Source organism: Diabrotica virgifera, chromosome 5 (genome assembly GCF_917563875.1).
Source record: "Diabrotica virgifera virgifera chromosome 5, PGI_DIABVI_V3a".
Classification (NCBI taxonomy): Eukaryota; Metazoa; Arthropoda; class Insecta; order Coleoptera; family Chrysomelidae; genus Diabrotica; species Diabrotica virgifera.
Genome location: NC_065447.1, coordinates 154,964,462 through 154,990,751, shown reverse-complemented (window position 1 = coordinate 154,990,751; position 26,290 = coordinate 154,964,462).

Genomic DNA, 26,290 nt, shown 5'->3' with positions numbered 1-26,290 from the left:
TTGCATTAGGAGCTGCTCCAAATTTTAGTTATCTAATCTTTAGGGGGGGTCAATAGTAATGTAAATTTAAAATCTCGACTGAATTGCGCTGTTGCGTTAGCCGCCATCTTGATTTTAAACGAGAACCGTTTTTGCTCAATATCTCTGCCATTTTCAACTTTTCGACAAAAAGTATGACAACCAAAATTGTTGAAAATGTGATTTTCTATCATTTCTATTGTTACAATTTTTTCGTGCCGTCGATATTTTCCGAGTTATGGCAGAAAATAGTGACAGTTAGAGCATAATTATTGAATTATCTCGTTTATTATTACGACAAAAATGTTTCTATACAAAAATAGAGAGAATTAAATTCTACACAGTTTTAATATCTTTCATTTTTTTGCTAAGTTAATATTTAAGGTAGTACGTATGCGATAATGGCGCGAGCGTAACACCCGATTGATTTTGTAGCAATTGTTTTTGTTCATTATCTACGCCATTTTCAACTAAAATTGTCCCAAATATGATTTCGTACAATTTCTTTTTAACAAATTTTTTCACGCGGTTGTTATTTTCCGAGTTAAGTGGGAAAATAGTAAAAAGTGGTGATGGGAGCATAATTACTAAATTGAATATTGTTTCTGAGCTGCCCCAAATTTTATAATTCTATCCTTTAGGGGAGATCAATAGTAATGTAAATTTAAAATCTCGACTGAATTCCTCCGTTGCATTAGCCGCCATATTGATTTTAATGGAGAACCGTTGTTGCTTAATATCTCCGCCATTTTCAACTTTTCGACAAAAAATGATAGGAACTAAAATTGTTGAGACGCAATTTCCTATAATTTCTTTTCCACGATTTTGTTATGCGATCAATATTCTCCGAGTTAAGGGGGAAAATAGTGGAAGCTGAGTGGAAGCATAATTATTGAATTGTCTCATTTATTATTAACTTTACGACATAATTGTACACAAACAAAAATAAAGAGAATTATAGTTTATACAATTTTTAAAATTTCCAATGAAACACCAACCAAACTAAGTACATAAAAGACATAAATAATAACTTATATGCATTAAGTTCACTTAGTTTTATTAACTAGCGGGTTTGATTGGTTGAATTTGTCTGTCGATAAGTAAGTTTCATGTCAGCTAACATATTTTAATATTTCAACAATTTTTTTTTTAATTTTGGACTCTGGGGGAATTTTTCCATTCCCCACCCCTCGTAGACCCGCCACTGGTTCTCTCGAAAAATTGTAGTAAATCGTAATTGCAACAATTTCAGTCCTTCCACTTTTTGTCGAAAAGTTGAAAATGGCGGAGATATTGAACAAAAACAATTGCTATAAAATCAATCAGGTCTTACGCTCGCGCCTTTACCGCATACGTACTACCTTAAATATTGATTTTATCAAAAAAATTAAAGAGATCAAAATTGTACAAAATTTAATTCTCTTCATTTTTGTATAGGTTCAAATTTGTTGTAAAACTAATAATAAACGAGATAATTCAATAAATCAATAATTATGCTTTAACTGTCACTATTTTCCCCATAACTCGGAAAATATCGACCGCACGAAAAAATTATAAAAAACAAAATTATAGAAAATGGCATTTTCAACAATTTCAGTTTCTTTCTACACTTTTTGTCAAAAAGTTGAAAATGGCGGAGATATTGAACAAAAACGGTTCTCGTTTAGATGGTGGCTAACGCAATGGTCAAATTCAGTCGAGATTTTAAATTTATACTAGTATTGATCCCCCCCCCCTAAAGATTAGAAAAATAAAATTTGGGGCAGCTCGTAATGCAAGGTCAAATGCTATCCCGACTGGGCTATTGGTATTCCTCTATTGTTTGTTGTAAGAACTGTTCCACTTTTATTTGCATAGATTTTGCCAATATTTTGTGCCTCATAATGTTATTCCCTACAGTCTAAGAAGTCTTGTTTGTTTCCTTTTTTGTGTCTTGGTATCAACATTGCATTGTTCGATTATGAAGGCATTTCTTCTCTGTCTCCCGTATGAGATTTATTAGTTTTCGAATTTTTCCTATTTGCTTCATATTTTACAAGTTCAACGTTTATTCCATTATCTCCCAGTTGTTTGACGTTTTTTTATTTTTATAATTTTTTCTTTTTTTGTTCTTATGTCTTCTCCTTTTAGGTCTCTCTCCATCTGGAAAGCATCTCGGCAACATTAGAAATCAAATCCCCTCTTTATCGTTTCACATCATCCAGCCTCAAAAGTCCACTGCTGAACATAGGCCTCCTCCCCTCGTTTCCAACCCCATCTATCCTGCGCCGCCCTCATCCAGTTTTTATTTACCTTTCTTAAGTCGTCAGTCCATCTTGTAGGCGGTCGACCGACGCTTCTCTTGTCTTCTCTTGGCCTCCATTCCAATAACCTCTTCGTCCATCGCCCATCTGTCATTCTGGCTACGTGTCCTGCCCATCTCCACTTCAACCTGGCTATCCTCTCGATGACGTCAGTCACCTTTGTTCTTCTCCTGATTTCTTCGTTTCTGATTTTGTCTCGCAGAGTTATTCCTAACATTGACCGCTCCATTCTTCTCTGCGTGACTCTTAGTTTGGTAGCCGAGGCTTTAGTTAAGGTAAGTGTTTCTGATCCGTACGTCAAGACTGGGAGGACGCACTGATCGAATACCTTTCTCTTTAGACATGTGGGTAACTCACTTTTAAAAGTTTCTCTCAGTTTTCCAAATGCTGCCCACCCAAGACCGATTCTTCTCTTCAGCTCATGAGTCTGGTTATCCCTGCCAATCGTAATTTCATGTCCCAGGTATTTATATCTATCTACGAGTTCTATTTCCTTCCCACCAATACTGATGTTCTGGTTGGGTACCAAATTTGTCATTATTTTTGTTTTTGAGATGTTTATATTTAAACCAACATTTTCTGTAGCTACAACGAGTTCTTGTACCATCTCTCTTGCCATACCTAGATCCTCAGCTACTATGACTATATCATCGGCGAAACGTAAGTTGTTTAGGTATTCTCCATCTATTTTTATTCCCTTTGTCATCCAATCCAAACTCTTGAAAGCATGTTCTAAGACCGTATTAAAAAGTTTAGGTGACATTGGGTCTCCTTGTCTAACCCCCCGTTCTATTTTTATGCGATTACTGTTAGTATGTAATTTGACAGTGGTTGTTGCCTGTAAGTATATTTTGTGTAATAATTTTGTATACCTATAATCTAGCCTGCATTCTTTAAGCGCCTGTAATATTTTGCTAAGTTCAACTGTATCAAAGGCTTTATGAAAATCGATAAAAACTAGAACTAGGGGTTTATTGTATTCCACTACTTTCTCTATCAGGGTTTTTATACTTTGTAGATGGTCATTTGTTCCGTAATTTTTTCGGAATCCTGCCTGTTCTCTTGGTTGATAAGTCTCTAACTTTCTTTCCATTCTCTTAACTATTATTCGCGTAAATAACTTATATAAATGGCTGAGGAGGCTAATCGGTCTGTAATTCTCTAAATTGGCTTTGTCTCCTGCTTTGTGTAATAGAATCATAGTAGCGTTGTTCCAGTCTGTTGGAATATTGGCGTTGTGAAGGCAGATATTGAAAAGTTGTTTAATTTTTTCAAGTAGTATATTTCCTCCAATTTTTAGTGCTTCTGATACTATTCCATCTTCACCTGGGGTTCGATTATTTTTCATTTTCTTCAGAGCCTCTTTGATTTCTGATTTTGTTATATCGGGCATTAAATCCGATCCTTGATTTAATACTCCAGTTTTTACTGTAATTGGAGGTTGCGCATTGTCATCTTTTTTTCTTGATTTGTATAACTCTGTGTAGAACTCTTCGACTATTGTTAATATTTCATCTCTGTTTGTAGTTTCTTTTCCAGTTCTGTTTCTTAGTTTGTTGATTTCTATTTTTCCTTTTTGTACGCTTACGTTCTTCAAAACTTTCATGTTCTTATTTTGCTCTATTGCTTGTTTTGTTTTTTCTACATTGTAGTTTCTTATGTCTTTTCTTATTGACTTTGTGATAGTCTTATTTATTTGATTTAGCGCTTCTTTGCTGGAACTTGTATCTCCTTTCATCTGTCGTCTTAGTTCTATAAGGGTTTTAGTAGGTTGACTTAGTTTTTCATCTTTTTGGTTTGTTGGACAGTATTTAGTTTGAGCCTGTTGTATTGTGGTGATTATTTGCTTGTTCAGTATATTAATGTCTGTTGTTGTTGTATCTTTCAATGTATCATTAATATATTTTTCGAACTCCTGAATATTAGTTGGTTTTACCCATTTCTTTGGGTGTTTCTTATTTATCATTTTGAGTCTTTCCTTTTCGATCGATATCGTTATTTTAGCTCTTACTAACCTGTGATCACTGCTTGTGCTGAACTGGTTTAACACATTTACGTCTTTAAATAATTCTTTTTTATTTGTTAAGAAATAGTCGATTTCGTTCCTTGTTTTTCCATCTGGACTTTCCCAGGTCCATCTTCTGTGTTTTTTCTTTTTAAAGAAGCTGTTCATTTGATAGAGACTGTTTTCCAAAAGAAAAGTTAACAGTTGTTTGCCTCTATCATTTCTGCCTTCGCTTCCAAAATTTCCCAATATTATTTCAGAGGGGTCTTCCTTGGTACCTATTTTGGCGTTGAAATCACCGCCTATTATTAAGAAGTGGCCAGGATTTTCCTTGATTGCACAGGATATTTGGTCGTAGAATATTTGGACTTCTTCATCTGAATGGCCTGTAGTAGGTGCGTATACTTGAATGAACTTTAGGATATATCTGGTGCTCATTTTGATGTTTAAGTTTAAGTAGACCACCCTTGTTGATATTTGGTTTATTGACACAATTCTGTTCGCAATTCTTTTGTGAACAAAGAAGCCGAGTCCTCCGACTGTCGATTCCTCTTCTCCTTTGTAGTACCACAGATGGCCTGATGGGAGTGAGATAAGATTCTCTCCTTTTTTTCTAACTTCGCTGATACCCACAATATCCCAATTCACTTTTGAAAGTTCTTCCTCCATTTCTTCGAACCTTTCTTCGGTAGAGAGCGACCGAGCATTATATGTGGCGATGTTGAGGTTTATATTTTTGACGCACTTTGAATAGGGTTGGTTTACACTGGTCGGGTTTGTGGCATTTAAACACCGTGCTTGCCTTGCATGTTGGTGAGTATTCATATTTATTCCCACGAGTAGCTGGGGATCGTTGTCGATTCCTGTAGAGCCCCGCGTACAGGAACAAGGCTAATTTTCAATGGGATTTCGCCCGGTGTCCCAAGAGCATCGTTAGCGGCCGCGTGACGTGCGACCATTCAGTTTTTAGCACGATAGCTTCCACCTTAACTTACGGATTTTTTGCATCTGGTTTTCTCCATATTTTGTTGGGTAAGATGGGGAGGGAAAAAGGTGTATATGGGAAGAATCTATAGTAGAAAGAAATATAGTGACCCGTCTGCCTTCGGAAACCTAATCGCCATTCGGGGTCGGAAAAAAACAAGAGTTAGCCAAGAGAGGCTGATAGAAAAGATTAAAGACATTTCACTCAAGACAAGTTGAAGAAGAGTAAAATGTGAAGGCCCTTATGATCCGCCAGGTGCGTTTCATAAGCGTATGAGTATTGGTACGCTTTGTGTTCCCGCTCATACTTCGGGGTGTTGACTACAGACTGTATGGCTCGTCCAGCATGCCATAGCATGGAGGATAAGGTTCACGTAATTTTTACAATGTAGACACCCTAAACTCCATGGTCTGACATATAGACTGATTTTATCGTTTACTTTTATCGTCTGACTTTATCGTTTATGAAAGATATAATAAGAGCAAATACGAAGTATGTACTTACTTAATATTCACATTCACAAAACGAAATATCATTGAAATTCAGGTCAAAATAATCTTAAAATTTAATTTGCTTAAACAAACCATAAGTTTTTGTTCTAATTTTCATTCCTCATTTCAATCATCAAACAAACGAACGACTTCCTAATTAGCTAATGTTCGAGCTTGTATTTATCATTAAAACAAATTGCTAATACTAAAAGAATTTCATTCATTGTCCGTTGCGTTCGCTCTCCATTTTCTACTTTAGTACCCAACTTGGTAATTTCTTAGGTTTATTTCCTTAAGCGGGAGAGTCGTTCTCTTGAAATTATGGCAGCCGTGTGCTCGTACACCTTCAGGCGAGGAGACAGAGAAACAATGTTCTTATACCTACATGTGTTTGTTTCTTATGAATATTTAATGGCGGTTTTGCATGTTAAAAAGTTCGCGAAATGACCACATAATTCAAGTTCCACATAGGAAAGTTGCGGCGATCATCAATATAAAGTTTTGTTTGGAAGCTATTTTCGTGTGGCATTTTAATATTATGTATTTACTATTTTAGACCAGGGCGCATCTGTAAAAATATTAGTACATTTGGACGTTGAGAGGTGACTTAAATTTTTCTGCAGAATTTGCTTGAAAATAACTCAAATAATAATATTTGAGTTATCCTCCCTCTCAAAAAGGTCCGGAACATTGTTGAAATAATCAAAATGTCAAAAAATGAAGGAAAAATTCGATTTTTTTCTTCATTTTTTGATTATAACTTTAAGAGTATTCATTTCCGAGAAAAGTTGTATTGGCATAAAAGTTGTGTAATTAAATTTCCTACAATATAGAGTTGGTTTAAAATTTAAAAAATAGTCACCCTTGTTGCAAAATAGCAATAATTGGGAAAAAACTATACAAAAACAAGTATTCACATTTTACGTTTTTCACCCATTTATGCTAAACTTAGGACCTTCAAATTTCACCCAGAAAAGCTATATGATACAGGTAAATAATACTGTAAATTTCATTAAGATCGGTTTAATAGATTTTACAAAATAAATTTTGCAATCCAGCTTTTGCAAAAACAATTCATTTTTTCAAAATGTTACAGGACTGAAAATAAAGCAGATAGCAAGTTGAAATTTTTTTGGCGTATAGAAGTGTACTGTACCTTTCATTTGCAATTTGCAAAACTAAAATCTATTAATCACCACGGGGTCAGGAATTTTTTTAAATAAACATTAATTATTGGTGTTGCGCGCAGGACAGCGGATAGTTTGCTCTGATTGGGCATTCCAATGACCTTTGATAATTATTGATACTCATTGATATCCTTTGAAATAACACTTTTTTTAGCAAAAACTTTCTTTGTTGATATATTTTAACTTGAGAATAAAAGTTTAATATTTTTAAACATATACAATTGTTTAAACAATATTTCACAAACAATAATAAAATTAGTTTGATTTTTGTGGAATTAAAATATTAAAATACAACAAAATATAGAGTAAGAAAATAATATATTAGATGAAGATTGGAAGAAATTTTGGTGGAAATCAACTTCATGTGAATCGAACACCGCTGTCCTGCGCGTAGCACCAATAATTAATGTCTATTTAAAAAAGTTCCTGACGCCGTGGTAGTTAATCGATTTTAATTTTGCAAATTGCACATGAAAGGTACAGTACACTTCTATATGCCAAAAAAATTTCAACTTGCTATCTGCTTTATTTTCAGTCCTGTAACATTTTGAAAAAATGAATTGTTTTTGCAAAAGCTGGATTGCAAAATTTATTTTGCAAAATATGTTGAACCGATCTCAATGAAATTTAAAGTATTGTTTTACTGTATCATAAAGTTTTTCTGGGTGAAATATGACGGTCATAAGTGTAGCATAAATGGTTGAAAAACGTAAAATGCGAATACTTGTTTTTGTATGATTTTTTTCGCAATTATTGCTATTTTGCAACAAGGTTGACTATTTTTTCAACTTTTAACTAATTCTATGTTGTAGGAAATTTAATTACGCAACTTTTATGTCAGTACATATTTTCTGGGAAATGAATACTTTTAAAAATATAATCAAAAAACGAAGAAAAAAATCGAATTTTTCCTTCATTTTTTGACATTTTAATTATTTAAACAATGTTCCGGACCTTTTTGAGAGGGAGGATAACTTAAATATTATTATTTGAGTTATTTTCAAGCAATTTCTGCAAAAAAATTTGAGTCACCTCTCAACGTCCATCTCAAAACAGATGGGCCCTGGACTATTTTTAATAGTAGACGAAGCAACGAAGCATTAAACCTAGGAATTTTGTGCAGTAAGATGAATCGTCATGCAACTTTTTGCATTCGATTAGAGAGAGTGTCAGGCAACTTTGTGAACTAAATTCATCTAGGGCAAAAATTTTTGTGCATAAGAAAATGCATTTTAAAAGTGCATCTCGAAGAGGTGAAAATGAAAAATTTAGAACTTGGGCAATATTGATGGAAATGAGTTGATTTTTTATAATTGCGGGTTTTGGGGATCGCTGAGCACGAATTTCATATCGGCGATGGTCTAGAAGGTACATGCTGCCCACGGTGGAACTCGTCGCCTAGAGTTTTACGTTATAATCATTAAAAATCAGTCAATATCCATTACTCGGTGGGTTTTTGGGGTCGCCGGCCACGAATTTAGTGTTGGCGATGGTTTCCAAGATACCTGGTGCCCAGGGTGGAACTCGTCGCCTGGAGTTTTATGTTATAATCATTCAAAATCAGTCAATAACCATTACTCTGAGGGTTTTGGGGGTCACTGAACAAGAGTTTCATGTGGTCGATGGTCTCCAAGATACCTGGTGCCCAGGGTGGAGCTCGTCGTCTGGAGTATTGTTATAATTATTCCAAATCATTTAAAACCATTACGCGGGGGGTTTTGGGGGTCGCTGAGCACAAATTTCATGACGGCAGTGGCCTCCTGTGTACCTGGTGCCCAGGGTGGAACTCGTCGTCTGGAGTTTTATGTTATAATCATTAAAAAATCAGTCAATAACCATTACTCTGCGGATTTTGGGGGTCGCTGAACAAAAATTTCATGTGTTCGATGGTCTCCAAGGTACCTGGTGCCCAAAGTGGAACTCGTCGTCTGGAGTTTTATGTTATAATTATTACAAATCATTTAAAGCCATTACTCGGGGAGTTTTGGGGGTCGCTGAACATGAATTTCATGACGGTGATGGTCTCCAAGGTACCTGGTGTCCAGGGTGGAACTCGTCGCCTGTAGTTTTATGGTATAATCATACAAAATCAGTCAATAACCATTACTATGAAGGTTTTAGGGGTCGCTGGACACCAATCTCATGTTGTCGATGGTCTTCAAGGTAGGTATAAAATAATCTAAAAAATACGTGTTAAATTAAATATTAAATTAAGTGCACGTATTCATAATCAATTTATTTGTATAATATAATAAAAAAATTAATAAAAAAGTAAAATAAAATAAAAAAATATATGTACTTACTTGAAGTTACACAAATTTCTCTCTTCCGCAATTTCGAAAACCAAAATTATAAAAAAGCGCAGCTATAGACTGTAGATAATGAAAATTCCTTTAATACCAATCTTAAACGGCTTGATATTATAATATTATTATTTATTCTGTAATAGTACCAAAACTAATAAGTATAAAATATATGACTTTTTCAAAACACCAACATTAAAAACTTACTTTGCTCTATATACGGTATCACTTTTTAGATGTTTTTTTTTTATAATTAATTAAAAATTTTTAAAAGAACAGAACTACATGGTCCAAGAGCTGTGAGACATTTTTGAGTAGGTATTTTAGGCAAGCTGAAAATTTTTCAGGTGACTCTTCCATAATAGCCTAATACAAAAATGCCGGTCTGGCTGGAGGGTAGCGGTTATTTTCCCCAAAAATCCCCCCCAAAGTTAAAAAAGGGTAAAAATTGTTATTACAAAAAATATCATTGACGTGACTTTAAAGTAAATTTAAATATTCAAATATTAGAAAAATAAACAAGCCAGGCGATTTGAGGGCGATTTTAGCTCTGCAAGATACTTGCATGGGCGTCCCAGGATTATTTTCAGGGGATGCATATTAACTTCAGAAGATTTTATCTGAATCTGTACATACTATTAACAAGTATAAAATATACAACTATACATGCATAGCTATGTATATTCCTTCTGGACAGGGAGGTACAATTGTTATTTTGACAGGGTATTTTTTAATATTAAAAATAAATATTCTAAAAAAGGCAGCTTTTTGGTGAAATTTTCCAACTGCCATGTGATCAAACAAATTACGGGTTCATATAAATGAAAAGCGCTATAGGTAAGCAGCAGTGTGAGAAAGAGCGTATACCGATAGCTGTTTGCGTCCTCTGTTCTAGCGAAGTGAGTCCGTTCGCTCGAGAAAAATCACGTGACCTGGTGATACCCATGTTGTTGTGCCTCGAAACGTTAGAGTAATTGTTATATATTATAGTTTTTTAAGTAAGTTTTCCTTAATTAAAGGAAAATAATACGTACTATACAATAGATTTTGCAAATATGATAGGAAATGACAAATTTATTATTATAAATATATAGGTAGAAAATTATAAAACTATAAACTAAATAAATTCTGTGTCCGAATCTTGTACTTCTTCTTCAAACTCCTCATCTGAGCTTAAATATTCATTCTTTTCTTCTTCGTCAGACTCCCCTCGAGACTCAGATTCTTCTTCTACATGAACTGTAGATAGTTGTAATATGCATTTAGAATTTATTAAAAATTAATTACTGATTAATTAATTGATTTGCTACGTATTCTCTGTCATTTTGTACGGAGTCGAAGCCTGCACAACCACGGGCGCATCTGAAGAAAGACTTGCCATTGTTGAGATGTGGTGTTATCGAATAATGTAAAAAATAATGTACACAACACGTAACAAACGCGGAAACATTAAGAAAGATGAAAATTAGACAAGAAATACTCAACACTATGAAGGAAAAAAATGAGCTACTTTGGTCATATACTAAGAAATAAAAAACCTGATGTGATTGGTTATATAAGGAAAAGTATTAAGTATTGGTTTTAAAAGAAAGAATACGTAGCAACTCAATTAATTAATCACTAATAATCTTTTAATTAACTCTAAATACATATTATAACTATTTACAGATTAGGTAGAAGACGAATCTGAGTCTTGAGGGGAGTCTAACAAAGAAGAAGAGAATGAATATTTAAGCTCAGATGAGGAGTTTGAAGAAGAAGTACAAGACACAGAATTAATTTAGTCTATAGTTTAATACTTTTCTACCTATATATTTATAATAATACATTTGTTTTTTTTTCTATCATATTTGCAAAATCTACAGTGATGAGCGCGCTAATAACCGGCAAAACAGCTCAAAAGATGGAAAACATAATACATCTCGAAACAAAAAGAGATGAAACTCTTTTTGTTTCGCAATGTGTTACGTTTTCAACCTTTTGAGCTATTTTGCCGGTTATTAGCTTGCTCATCACTGTATTGTATAGTACGTATTATTTTCCTTTAATTAAGAAAAAGTTACAACAACATGGTTATCGCTAGGTCACGTGATTTTTCTCGAGCGAACGGACTCGCTCAGTTAGAACAGAGGACGCAAACAGCTATCGGTATACGCTCTTTCTCACACTGGTGCTTACCTATAGCGCTTTTCATTTATATGCACCCGTAATTTGTTTGATCACATGGCAGTTGGAAAATTTCACCAAAAAAAACCTGTCTTTTTTAGAATATTTATTTTTAATATTAAAAAATACCCTGTCAAAATAACAATTGCACCTCCCTGCCCGGAAGGAGTGTACATAGCTATGCATGTATAGTTGTATATTTTATACTCGTTAATAGTATGTACAGATTCAGATGAAATCTTGTGAAGTTCAGATGCATCCCCTGAAAATAATCCTGGGACGCCCATGCAAGTATCTTGCAGAGTTAAAATCGCCCTCAAATCGCCTGGTCTGTTTATTTTCTTTATATTTGAATATTTAAATTTACTTTAAAGTCACGTCAATGGTATTTTTTGTAATATCAATTTTTGCCCTTTTTTTAACTTTGGGGGGGATTTTTGGGGAAAATAACCGCTACCCTCCAGCCAGACCGGCATTTTTGTATTAGGCTATCATAGAAAAGTCACCTGAAAAATTTTCAGGTTGCCTAAAATACCTACTCAAAAATGTCTCACAGCTCTTATACTAACATAAAAGTATAGCTTGGAGGTATTCACATATATACTATGCTTTGTTTTTAAACTAGGAGCAGTAAAATAAAAAGACAGATTCACACCCAAGAAATTCAATAGAAAAATCACCATATACATCTTCTATTTTGGTTGATCATATCGGCCTTCGACGGTAATCCATCAAAATATATACGTCGCTAAAGAGTTCTAAAAACCACAGTTTTTTTTATATAAAAGCAGACTAGAAATCTAAAAATTAAAATATTACCGCAGAAAACACAAAAAATCGCTGATATAACTTAATTACCCTTGAAATGACAATTATGTCAAAATTTCATAAATGTCATTAGTGTCAAAATTTAACGACAATTGCTTTAAAAGCGACAAAATTTTAAAATAATTTTTAAATAGGTAATTTTTTAGAATATAATATAAAAGTGTTTTAAGAAAAATTATTAATGAAAAATATATTTAGCGACCCCCAAAACACCGAAGTAATGTATATTGACTGATTTTGAATGAATATAACATAAAACTGCAGGCGACGAGTTCCACCCTAGGCACCAGGTACTTTGGAGACCATCGCCGACATGAAATTCGTACTCAGAGACCCCAAAAACCCCAGAGTAATGGTTATTGACTGGTTTTGAATGGTTACAACATAAAACTCCAGGCGACGAGTTTCACCCTGGGTACCAGGTAACTTAGAGACCATCGCCGACATGAAATTCGTACTAAGCGACCCCCAAAACCCCCAGATTAATGGTTTTTCACTGATTTTGAATAATTATGACATAAAACTCCAGGCGACGAGTTGCACCCTGGGAACCAGGTACCTTGGGCACCATCGCCGACATGAAATTCGTACTCAGGGACCCTCAAAACCACCAGGGTAATAGTTTTTGACTAATTTTGAATAATTATTACTATAAACTCCTGGCGACTAGTTTCACTTTAGGCACCAGGTATCTTGGAGATCATCACCGACATTAAATTCGTGGTCAGCGACCCCAAAAACCGCCGTGTAATGGATATTGACTGATTTTTAATTATTATAACATAAAACTGCAAGCGACGAGTTCCACTGGGCACCAGGTTCCTTGGAGACCATCGCCGACATGAAATTCGTACTCAGCGACCCCCAAAACCCCCAGGGTAACAGTTTTTGGCTGATTTTGGATAATTATAACTAAAAACTCTAGGCGACGATTCGTGGCCGGCGACCGCAAAAACCCCCCGACTAATGGATATTGACTGATTTTTAAATTATTAAAACATAAAACTCTAGGCGACGAGTTCCACCGTGGGCACCAGGTACCTTGGAGACCATCGCCGATATGAAATTCGTGCTCAGCGACCCCAAAACCCCCGAGTATAAAAATTCAACTCATTTCCGTCAATATTTCCCAAGTTCTAAATTTTTCATTTTCACCTCTTCGAGATGCACTTTTAAAATGCATTTTCTTATGCACAAACATTTTTGCCCTACATGAATTTAGTTCACAAAGTTGCCTGAGACTCTCTCTAATCGAATGCAAAAAGTTCCATGACGATTCATCTTACTGCACAAAATTCCTAGGTTTTGGGCTTTTTAGTGCTTCGTTGCTTCGTCTATAGGTACTGTAGAACGTCGATTATCCGAACGTCGATCAACCGAACGACCGCTTATCCGAACTCCCGACTTGTCGTGTAAAAGCTCGATTGAAAAAGCCTAAACGTAAGTGTATTGTCCTTTCTATGAAAAATAAACACTAGATTAACAAACGGTTACAGGGAGGTGAATCTGCAACCAATTTATCCAATGAATACAAAGTTGGTAGGTTGGTAAGATAGATAAAAAAACAGACGGACATGTTACTTTACTTTATGTTCCGCCTTAATTCTTCTGACGGATCCACAAATCGTAGTACGATAAAACTTGCCTTAAACACGTATTTAGATGATGTAAATTCAGTGGCGTGCGGTGACTTTTTTAAAAGGGGAAGCGATTCAATAAGGATATAAAAATATTTTCTTAAGGGTCGAGGGTCGAGCCACTTCCTACCTGATAACACTGTTATGCGCAGGGGCTCTCTATCAGCAAAGTACTTAATTATGTGAGACGTCCTGGGTACAAGGACTCACACACTAAATCTGTGACGCGTGAATGCGTGAGGCACTCTATTCCCGCTATTTCTAGTGACTAGTGACCTATCATTGATCTGTATTGCTAGCTCGGGCCTTGAGTCCTCGCGCCGGGCTTGGTTTTCTAAAGAAGAATCCTATTTAAAAAAAAATTTGTACTCCGAGGCATTTTCCACAACAAACAACTTTCACTAAAATGACACTTATTTATACTCGAGGTCTATTCTCCTATCAACTTCTGATAATTGTTGAATGCAGTCTTTTTCACTGGATAATAGGGCTAACTTTCAATGTCTGTCTTCGCTTGTTGAATTTCTTTTAAACTCTTAATTTGAAACTCTTAATGCATCTTAATACTGAAAAACTTCGTTCAACTGATATACTTGTGGCTGGGATAGTTGGTAGTACTAATTCACACAACTTGACCACTTCACACAGTGACTTGTTTAAACCAGTAGTTATAAAGAAATCCCTGATTTCTGGGTATTTCTTTATCATTAATGTCAGTTGTTTCATAAATGACACTTAACTGAGAATGCAAAGCTGGGATATCAAAAAATTTTCATTATTTAATCGTAATGAAATAAATTCCTCTGTGGGAAATGAAATGATGAATTATAATTAGAAATATTAAGATTATATATATAATTCTACAAATTTTAAATCGTTAAAATTTTGAAAGCTAGAATTCATTTGTTGTAGAATATTATCAAAAGGTCTCTTTGTTTCCTATGTTTTCTCTGTCTCTCTGTCTCCGAAATTATCAATCTTCATTATTTTTCTTTCATGTTCAAACCCCATGTTCAGTTTTATCCCACATATTTTTAAACTGCTCTCGTTTTTTTAATTATCGTATTAATAAAGTCATCAATTTGTCTTATACAAAATGCAATACCATTTGATTTCTGTAAAATGTCAAATAAAAGATCAGTAAAAGGAAAAATCTCTGCAAAAAATTTAAATCGAAATATTCTTTAAGCGAATGTATGTAATACCTAAGCACCCCTTAGCAGCAGTAACAGTCGGAGCATCTCACTTTCGCGAAGGCGATAGGATAAGCGCTTCCATGGTACCAAAATTCGCGCGACTAGTGGGTGCGGTCATTGAACCCTGACCACTTTTTAAACGGGACAACTGTACGACAAGCGGCGATTTTGAGATGCGCTTCTGTCAGGAGTGGACCAAATAGTTGAATAGTGTGCATATTGAGTTCGTTCGTACGCGATTAATTTTTAATATTTTTCAATGCCTATTGCGTAGGTAATATGTAGATTACTTGGATTAGGGAAAATTTTTTATTATTAAATATTAATTAATAATATATTTTCTTATATCGACGTATAAATAGGGAAGCGGCGCTTCCCCCGCTTCCATGGACCGCACGCCTCTGTGTTGTATATAAGCGGTTTACTCAAAAAAGATCCCGGGGAGAACCTATTTCTCCTCCCTAGGTCCCATGGAGTTTTAGCTTCGTTGCATATAGTTTGTGATGCCAAACTGACACCGAAAATCAAATTTCATATTTTTTAATCCATTCTGAAGTACTTTGCCAGAAATATGGTTAAAAAACACATAACCCATACGTTCGTAAACGGGTAGGATTGATGCAAAAGAAAATTGAAGATGTTTTAATGCTTAAAAATCTTCATTTGTCACTAAATTTGTCACTAAAGACATACTAAAGGACATCACTTTATTTGTCACTAAAGACATACATGCATGTATGTAAAGAATTATGTAAATAAGGCTTTCATTCGCCTGTGGATAAATAGTATTGCTATATCAATACCATAGTTCGATTATGTAGTTCCCTGTCCCTCAATTAGTTGGGATAATCAACGCTGTACTATATTCTACTTCGAAGACGTTTATTTTGAACTTTCGATTACCATATCGGAAATCGAAACGTTAAAATAAATATATTTTCAACTGAAATTGCGGCTAATTCCCATTAAAGATGGTAAACAATATAAAATTTGTCTTAAGTATTAACTTACCTACAATAATAATTAACAATGCAATCTTTAATTTTTGCATTTCAAACATGTGTGTATATATAGTACTTCTGATTTGTTTTACAGAGTTAAACAGTATCAATTCTAAATAATGAATTAACATGGAAGCTATGATTATGAATTAGGATTGAATTAAACGATTATATTGAACCCAATCTCTTAGGTTAGGGATCAGCATCTTTGTCCACTGTACCACATCATCCGTGTTTGATCCTCCTTACCATCTTTCAATTGATCTTTTCCATTCTTATCTTCTCTCGGCCATAGAAAGGTCTACTTCTCTTACCACCAGCACATGCGGAGGAACACATACAATGATGGGCCATAAGGCTGTCGCACATACAGTCACCGCACATTATACTTGTACCCTTTACCTGTTCGTTTCCCCCTTCAGAATGATGCTTCTTCTCAGCCGCGAGTATCAGTACGTGCTCGGAAGCTGCGTTCGGAACCCTGTATTTGATACACTACTAGTACAGCAAGGTCATCCGCGACTGAGAATCATGGAACATGTGGAACTTCTTTATGGCGATCCTGCATCATTGTGCTCAGATGTCCTCGTCGCACTTTTTACACAGTTCTTTTTAGTGCCTTCTTTTATCTATACAAAATTTCCTGTAAAGTTCTCTCTTCCGTGCGCGGTATGTACTCTTTCTCCATCTGCTCGACGACATTAGAGTTACTCCTTGCCCTACCACTTGCTTTGATTTTATGGGCAGACATCACAACTCTCTCATTCACCTCCGCAAGAGCAGTTAGCAGTTTCAAGAATATAGCTTTCGTTTGCTTCATAACTAATAATTGAGGCCATGAGAGCCAGAGTGGCCTAACTGATTTGAACACTACTTTACATAATCAAAGAAAATGATAAGAAGCTAACAATGTCCGATTATTTTAGTAATTGGATGTTGACCAAGAATCATCATTGGTCAACATACAATTACTAAAACAATCAGACTTTGATAGCTTCTGATCATTTTCTTTGATTACGTAAAGTAATGTTTAAATCAGTTAGGCCACTCTGGCTCTCATGGCCTCAATTATCCTTCTGTATGCATTTTTTTTGCAGCGGCTAAGGAGTCTCTGCATTATATTTTCATAAAGAGAATGAGGGAGGGTATCTAACTAATTGCTCACGAATTTCCCCACTTTTTTACCATCATCAAAACGCGCTCCGCCTGTGCATTTTGAATGGACCGAACATGTGGTAATCACATGGTGAAAGATCACGACTGTATTGTTCAACCAGAGTCCAATGCATTTCCGCCATTTTTTTCTTGTGTTAGGGCAGCTGTATCAGCTCGAACGTTGTCATGCAAGAGCAACACATCTCGTATAGGACATCGCCGTCTTTTGGACCTATAGGCAGCTCAAATCGGTCCATATGACTACAGTAATAAGCGTTATTAATGGTTCGCCCCTCATGAAGAAAATCCAGCAACAAAACGCCACGATAACCCCAAAACAGTCACTAAAACTTTGAAGGTAGACAAACAAGTTTTCGCCTTTATCAGACAATTTTTCGACGTCGTTGATGATTTTTGTTTTGCACGGCACCTCGTCCTTCACGAACTTGTCTATGCCAAAATTTCACTTGTGTACTGGGCAGTGTTGATTACTAATATTTATTTTTTAATCTTCGCCAAATTTCAGCAGACCACAGGACTAATTTAGACATATTCACCAGTTTATGCTAAACAGGAATGGAAAGGTCGGTTCATATTTGATTCACCCATGTACTAATACAAAGGTGCCTGGGCGTCAATCAACTTATATATGCGTGTTTTATTGACTGTAATAAGAGATTCGATAAAGTTCGACATGATCCATTAATAAATAATGTCCTGAAATCAAAGAAGAAAGGCTACCATCACCTTGGGATCCTATTGAATTTGTACTACAAGCAGCGAGAAAAAGTGCATGTAAACGAATAGTTGTCAGAGGAAATTCAAATTAGAGGTGGGGTGAGACAGAGATGCGTATTATCGTCAATTATTTTTAATGCTTACTCGCAAGGGATCTTAAAAGAAATTCTCGGTCTTCTTGAGGACGAAACAGCTGGAATAAAGGTAAATGGAGTGCCCATTAACAAAATTAGATTCGTTGTCCAGGTCGTTCTTGGTAACGAAGACTGCCATGTCTCCGGTTGTTTCAGATGTCCTCCTCTTTCACCACAGTACTCGTGAAGACTTCCTTAGGACAGTCTTCATTCAGAGACTCTATTATCTTCTTCCCTGCTCGCATGTTGTCATCTTGCCCGTGATTGCGTCCATCCTTCTTTTGGCTTCTGGGTTCTCTAGGTTCATTAGAACTCCCATTGTCGCTGCTGTCTCTCCTTGCAAGGGTTCCATGTTGGTCTGCACACCTCTGAATATCGTGCACACAGACCTCCTTGGATCTCCTTCTTTCTTCTTATTTTCCTCCACTTTGTAAGAATTCATTTATTCCGTTTATAACGTAACGAAAAAGATAAAGCACAGTTACTGATTTGAAATCCAAACTTAATTAGGCGGAAACACAAACTTTATGTCCAAAATAATAACTACTTTTTGCCAATAACAAACAATTGCCAAAAACAACAATATTGAGGAAATTATCCTGATATATTCTCAGATAATATAAATAATATATTCGGTTTCAGTCGCAGCATTATACGAGCATATTGATTTTTTACTATGCTATATGTATACAAATATTTTTTTTAGTTTTTGATTCTTCTGTAGAGATATTTTATCATAAGCCTTATATTTTAGAGATTCCTCTTGGGTAATTATTATTAATGGCATATACATTCCCCCTTGAATTTTATTTTCAAAACTTTTGAAAAACTAATATGAAGTCCTCATATCGCTGCAAACATTTTTGAATAATTTTATGAAAAGTTTAATTTAAAACACACAAACAATTATTATAGTTGTTCCACTCTAACTTTTCCCATGCGTCACGATTTATTTTCAAAGTTGAATCAAAACATAAAGTGAAACGTACGTCGATATGTAGATCATCTATACCTATTCACGGTGTGCAAGTACTTGGAGGCGATACGAGAAACGATCATGCGCGAATAGCGGAAAAATCTTGTAACTTTCTTAAATAATTCATATTGTCAATTCAAATTGACAAATTGACGTATATTTCATATCTACTGTCATTGAAGAAGAAAAATTATATATTGCTCCACAATTATTATATAAAGGTAAATTTAATTAATTGTATTTTGATTGCAGTACTGCATTTTAATAACTAATTTTATTTACTACATACAATTGTTTACGTTTTAATAACATAACCTAAATCTTATTTTTTCTTCTTATTATTATTTTGGACTATGGCCTTGACAATTATCCAGTAACCAGGACTAATATAATTGGCCAATATAATTAAAAGTGCGAATAATGTTGCTGAGCGGAGCGTAGAAACCAGGTGTGGCTTTGCCGAACTTGCACGGTCCCAATACGTATTAGATTCCATTGGTAATAATTAGGAAATGGCTATTAGCCGTGAACGTATTTTATAAAGTTATTTTATTGAAGTGTTTAGTCTTTTTTCACTATTGAGGAGATTGATGTGTATAATTGTATATTATTTATAATACATATACAGTATGGTGCAAATGAAAGGAATAAATTCGTTATTTCGTAAACCGGCTACATTAAGGAAAAATCTCGAAACAAGGCGATTTTTATTTTTAGATTATGATATTTTAGCATATATATCACACTCGTGACGTCATCTATCTGGGCGTAATGACGTAATCGAAATTTTTTTTAAATGAGAATAGGGGTCGTGTGCTAGCTCATTTGAAAGCTTATTTAATTCTCTATTCAATAATGTAAACATTAACATAAATTATTTATACAGGGTGTCCAAAAACAATTTTTTAAATTAAATTAATTGACAAAAAAAGAAGAATGTATGTAATTTATTTAATACAAAATACTTTTTACTGTTATCAGAAAACAGAAAAAAATATATTTATTTGAAAAATAAACATTGCTTTTGGCTTGAATTCAATGTTCAAGCCAGCTCCCGCTAGGCACCTGCTTTTTGGAAGTTTGAACAATTAATTTAAGCGAAAAGCAATGTTAATTTTTCGAATAAACATTTTTTTTCTCTTTTCTGACAGTAGTAAATGTATTTTGAATTAAATAAATTACATACATTCTTCTTTTTTTGCAAATTAATTTAATATAAAAAAATTGTTTTTGGACACCCTGTATAAATATCGATGTTAATGTTTATTTTACTGAATAGAGAATTGAATAACCTTTCAAATGAGCTAGCACACGACCCCTATTCTCATTTAAAAAAATCATCGATTACGTCATCACGCCCAGATGGATGACGTCACTTGTGCGATATATATGCCAAAATATAATTTAAAATTAAAAATCGAGCTGTTTCGGGATTTTACCGTAAAGTCGCCGGTTTACGAAATAACGAATTTATTCCTTTCATTTGCGCCATACTGTATATAGATTGATGTGATAATAAGTGGTAATAATTAGGAAATGGCTATTATCCCGTGAACGTATTTTATAAAGATATTTTATTGGAGTGTTTAATCTTTTTCCGCTATTCGAAAACTATCGATTGAATTACATAAATAAATTATTAATATTTTTAATATATCGTACCTTTGGAAACACAGTGATATTTTTATAAGTGTAAATTTTTCATAAATTGTCACTAGTAATTGCACAAGAGCTCTGAAATTCTATATTAATTTCAGAGGTCGAGTGCAATTTGTTGTGATTATTTCATGAATAAAACTATTCAAAACCAAAATTTTATTGTAATTTATTTATGTAAGTACCATTAAACACACAGTTTTTATAAATATTTGACGATTGAAACTCATTACTTTTATAATTTTTAAAACATTAATTGTCATTAATGTCACTGAATGTATTTTTTCGTAGCAACGAAGGGCATCTGACGTAATGTACTTAACGACGGGAGATTATCAAAAATTATCGATTTAATTCACATTTCTGTAGCTTTCTATTGGTCAGAATCTCCTATGAATGATATAATCAGTAGTAATGGCACAAGAGCTCTAAAATTATCTAATTTTTCCCGAGTGACACTTTGACAGTTTTAATTTCACGACCCGAAATGTAAGTACAAATTAGTACAATTAAACAAACAGTTGTTATAAATATTTGACGGTTGAAAGTCATCACTTCTATAATTTTTAAAACATTAATTGTCATTAATGTCACCGAATTTTTTTTTTCGTAGTTTTTTTTACTTGACGACGGGATATTATCAAAAATTATCACCTTAATTTGCATTTCTGTAGCTTTCTATTGGTCAGAATCTCCCATGAATGAAATGAATCTTATTAACACTACGATATTACTAATACTCGTCTTTGTTTGGGGACCCAAAAGTCAGTATTGCAACTCTTCCTTTATTTAATTGAAATATTATATTTATTTTCTATAAATATAAAACCAAATAAACATTAAGTGCAAATAAAGTAAATAAACCAATAAACTGTCACTGTCATTGAAAATCATAAACGTCAAAATTCATTAAAACTCAATAAAAATTCAATAAAACCTTCTATCAAAGACATTCTGTATTGTTTATCATTGTTTAACTTATTGTGATTTCTATGGAAAAGCCGTTTAATTTTGCGATACTAGTTTCTGTGAGTTAAAAAGAGACCTAGTATAGAAAGTAATTCGTGAATAATTTCATGCATGGGAAAAATTAGAGTGGACGTACTATATCAAACAAATCCAGCGTGTTAGTATATTACATATTATATAGTTCTATTTGTAAACTACACCGGAAGCGATATTTCTATCTGATGTTCATTTTGTGCCGACATTTTGTATGTTTGACAGCCGATTTGTGAGAAGGTTCAAAAGGATTTTGTTATTTATTTTTGTATGCATTTACCTGCAGACATTATGGAACCATAAAGAGATTCATAAAATTTTAGTATACATATACATTGCCTATTTATTTATACAAAATGGATAGATTCCTAGAACTTATGCCTTTTTGGAAAATTTCGAACTTTGTTTTCGCGTTAAAATGAATAATCAAATATACTGGTTCATATAATATAATAAATAATGTAATAAATGGTTCATATAATAAATGTACTGGTGAAACCAACATTTGGAATATTTTATTTTTGTAATTAAAATTTTTTTTTTTAATTTTTTTAGAATATTGTACGAAGAATTTGAGGAGTGTTTTTTCTTAATGACTTTTCCTTTATTATGTTCTCTTATCAAGAATTATCTATTTTCAGATTATGTTATATCTTCATATTATATTACGTACTGTTATACTGTTACATTATTTGGACGTGCCCAAAAACACAACCTTAGCATGTGCTTGTAATGGGAGCCTATAGTGATTGATGCAAATTCTTTAGCTGCAGTATCTTTCTTCTACTACTTTAAAAGCAATCACGTTTGCTTTTAATTTTGTTTTCGATTATTATTTGGAATAGTTGATGTAGACCCAACTTCTCCTTTGGACCCAACTTCTTTATTGTAGATCGTAGAAGACCCTCGCTGGGTATGCTTACTGGCCACTGTAGACTCAGGCGACACCTACATTTGCTTGGATTGGCGGATGGCTCACGGTGCCGTCTATGTGATGAGGAGAAGGAAAAATCCTCACATGTTCTCTAGACGTGCTTGCAGCCTATCTAGGTATCTAGATCTCCTACTAGCCCATCGGAGGTGGCAGATCCTGGGTTCAGCCTTTATGCAAACGAGCTGTATGAGTGAGTTACCACCTAAAGAGACTTGTGGTTTTCTGTGAGGTCACAAATTTACTAAAAGATCATACATTCGGAACTACAGGAAAAGTTCAGATTTGAAGCCAGCCTCGCTCATTCTAGCAGATATTGGAGCCCGAAGCAACCTGGGTCCTAAAAACGCCAAAGACCTATGGGTCCTATATGGGTTGATCATACGTCAACTCACAATTAAAAAAAAATATAGTTGTCGTTCAGTAACCTTCATAATCGTGTATGATCACAACTGTTTTAGAACAATAAAAATGGAACATTATATTTATATAAAGCTTAATTAGTTACAGTATACAAATAACGCACTGATCCATTCTTCATTTTCATCAATCATCACATCATATAGATTTAACAAGAGAGATATTACAAGATAAATTCTTTGGTGTATTTACATGTACACGAATTAAAAATCCAATGTGAAAAAAGCTACAAGAAATACATTTGCTAATACTTTTAAAATAAATGTATAATGTATAGTATATTTTACAGTTCAAGTTGATTCTCAGTTAGAGTTGACTATTCCTAGTTCGAGTCAACTCCAACTGCCAACTAAAACGAGCAGTAAAAGTTGATTTGAAAAATTTAATTCAACTTTTACTAGTTTGAGTTGACTATTCCTGGATCGATTCAGTTAATGTTGATTATACGAGCTTTTTTGAATATATCTCACGTGCTTTTTTGATGACTGTGCGTCTCTTTGTTTTGACCGTTTTAACTACTTATCATGATTTGAACATATAGGCCAGGAAATAAAGCTGAAAAAATGGCAAAACCTCGCAATTTTTTCGTCAAGCATCGATTTGTTCAAAAAATTTGGGATTAGGCTCACGTTAATTTTTTATATCGAGCCGTTGTACGCTTTTGCTTTTTTAAGGGTGATAACTACCCCTAATTGTAACAAAATGATAAAATAACATTTTAAACTTATATGGTCAACATTTGATTTTTATTAGTTAAATAATGATTGTTTTATGCTTTAGGATATCATCATCATCAGGGCTTTTCATTCCAGGTGGAATGTTTGCCGCTCTTACTTAGAGCTCTCAGATTCGCTTATTGCGGTGAATCACTCCGCATTCCACTTGTCTGTTGTCAAAGTTTGTTGTATGACTTGGCTTTCGTTACTATTTTCTTCCACTCATTTCGCTATGTGCATAGTTCCCTCCAGTTTTTCACTTCCAGAATTTTGATATCTCTCATGACCTGGTCCTCCCATCTCTCTCTGGGTCTTCCTCTTGGTCTTTCAGTTGCCGGTTTCCATCTGGTGATCTTCTTAATTAGTCTGTCGTTTTTCCTTCTTTCTATGTGTCCCAGCCATCTCAGCCTCTGTGATTTAATAAATCTAACTATATCTTCTCCCTTCATTATGTCTCTTAGTTCATGGTTCATTCTTCTTCTCATTTCTCCGTTGTCCATTCTTATCGGGCCCATGATGCGTCTGAGGATTTTCCTTTCGAATATTCTCAATTTTTCTTCATCTTTTTCCGTGAGGCACATTGTCTCAGCTGCGTACGTAACTACTGGTCTGATTGCAACTCTGTATATTTTCAGTTTTGTATTTCTGGATAAGTTCTTGTCCTTCATAAGCCTATGATATCTCCAGTATGTTTTGTTGCCTGTTAGTATTCGTTCCGTTACTTCTTCACTCCTCTTGTTTTGGCCATTCACTATTACTCCCAAATATTTAAATTGTTGGACTCTTTCAAAAGTGTAGTTTTCTATTTTGATTTCTCTCATCCTGTTATCTTCTCTTCTAGAGCACAGTAGATATTTTGTTTTTCCTTCGTTAATTTCTAGACCTCTTTTCCGTGCTTCTTTTGCCAGGATTGTTACTGCTTCTTTTAATCTTTCCTTGTCTCTTCCCATAAGAACTAAATCATCTGCATATGCAACTATTTGTGTTGAGGAGTGGGCTATAGTTCCTTTAATTTTGCTGGCCTTGACTGTTCCTTCTAGTGCTATGTTGAATAATGTGGTTGACAGGGAGTCGCCTTGTCGCACTCCTGTTTCTATTGCAATTGATTTTGTGCTACCTTCTTCTGTTGTTACTTTGGCTCGAGCTCCATCCATGGTCATTTTTGTTAATCTGATTTATTTTGCTGGTATATCTGGATTTTTCATTTCAATAAATAATTTATTTCTTCCAATACAGTCAAAGGCTTGTCTGAAGTCTACGAAGAGGATGTGGAGTTCTATGTTGTGTTCGTGGCATTTTTCGATTGTTTGTGTAACTATGTGGATCGCATCTGTAGTGGATCTGCCTTCTCTGAATCCTTGCTGGTAGTCCCCAATTTTTTTCTCTGTGAATTGATTGAGTTTTTGTTTGATGAGGGCTGTTAGAATTTTATATGTTGTACTCAGTAGAGATATTGCTCTATAATTGTTACAGTTTGTTACTTCTCCTTTCTTAAATATTGGTATAATTCTGCCTTCTTTCCAATCCTCGGGCATTTCTTCTGCTTCCCATATTCTAACTATTAGGTTATAGATGCTTGTTAATAACTTTTTTCCTCCGTTTTTAATGAGCTCATTGGGAATTTCATCTGGGCCTGGTGTTCTTTTCTGTTTCATTCTTTGAATGATGGCTAAATATTCATCATGTGTTGGCATCCCTATTTCATTATCTCTAATGTCTTCCATTGCGCCTACCTCCTCTGCCGGGCTTTCTTTGCATCTATATAGTTCTGTGAAGTGTGTTTCCCATGATCTATTGTCAATTTTAACTACTGGTCTGCCTTTTCTTTGTTGAGCTTTTAGGTATCCAAATAGTTTGGCGCTGTCTTTACTATTCATTTCTAGTTCCTTTAACAGCTCTTCGATCCACAGTTCTTTTTTGTTCTTGCAACAATTATCGGCTGCTTTCTTTTTTTCTTTATATTCGTTTCGATGATGCACTTCTTTAGTTGATATCCATTTATCTCTTGCTTGGTTTTTCTGTTTGATTTTGTTTTCGCATTCTGCATCAAACCACTCTTTCCTTCTTTTTATTTCCCTCTGTCCTAGCACGTCTTCAGCTGAATTCAAAATCGATTCTTTTATATTTTTCCATATGTCCTCTGTGTTATTTGCTTGTGTTAGGTTTTCCTTTAGGGTTGTCTCATATTGTTCTCTTAGTTCCTGTACTTTTAACTTCTCCAGATTCCATCTTCTTTTGTTTTGTCTTGTTCTCTCTGCTTTACTTATCTTCATTTTGATTTCTCCTATTACCAGAAAATGGTCTGTGTCCGCGTTTGCTCCTCTATATGATCTGACATCGTGCATTATTGCTTTCCATTTTTTGGATATTAGTATGTGATCTATCTGATTGCCATCTGTTGTGCCAGGTATCAACCATGTTACTTTATGCTCTCTTCTGTGC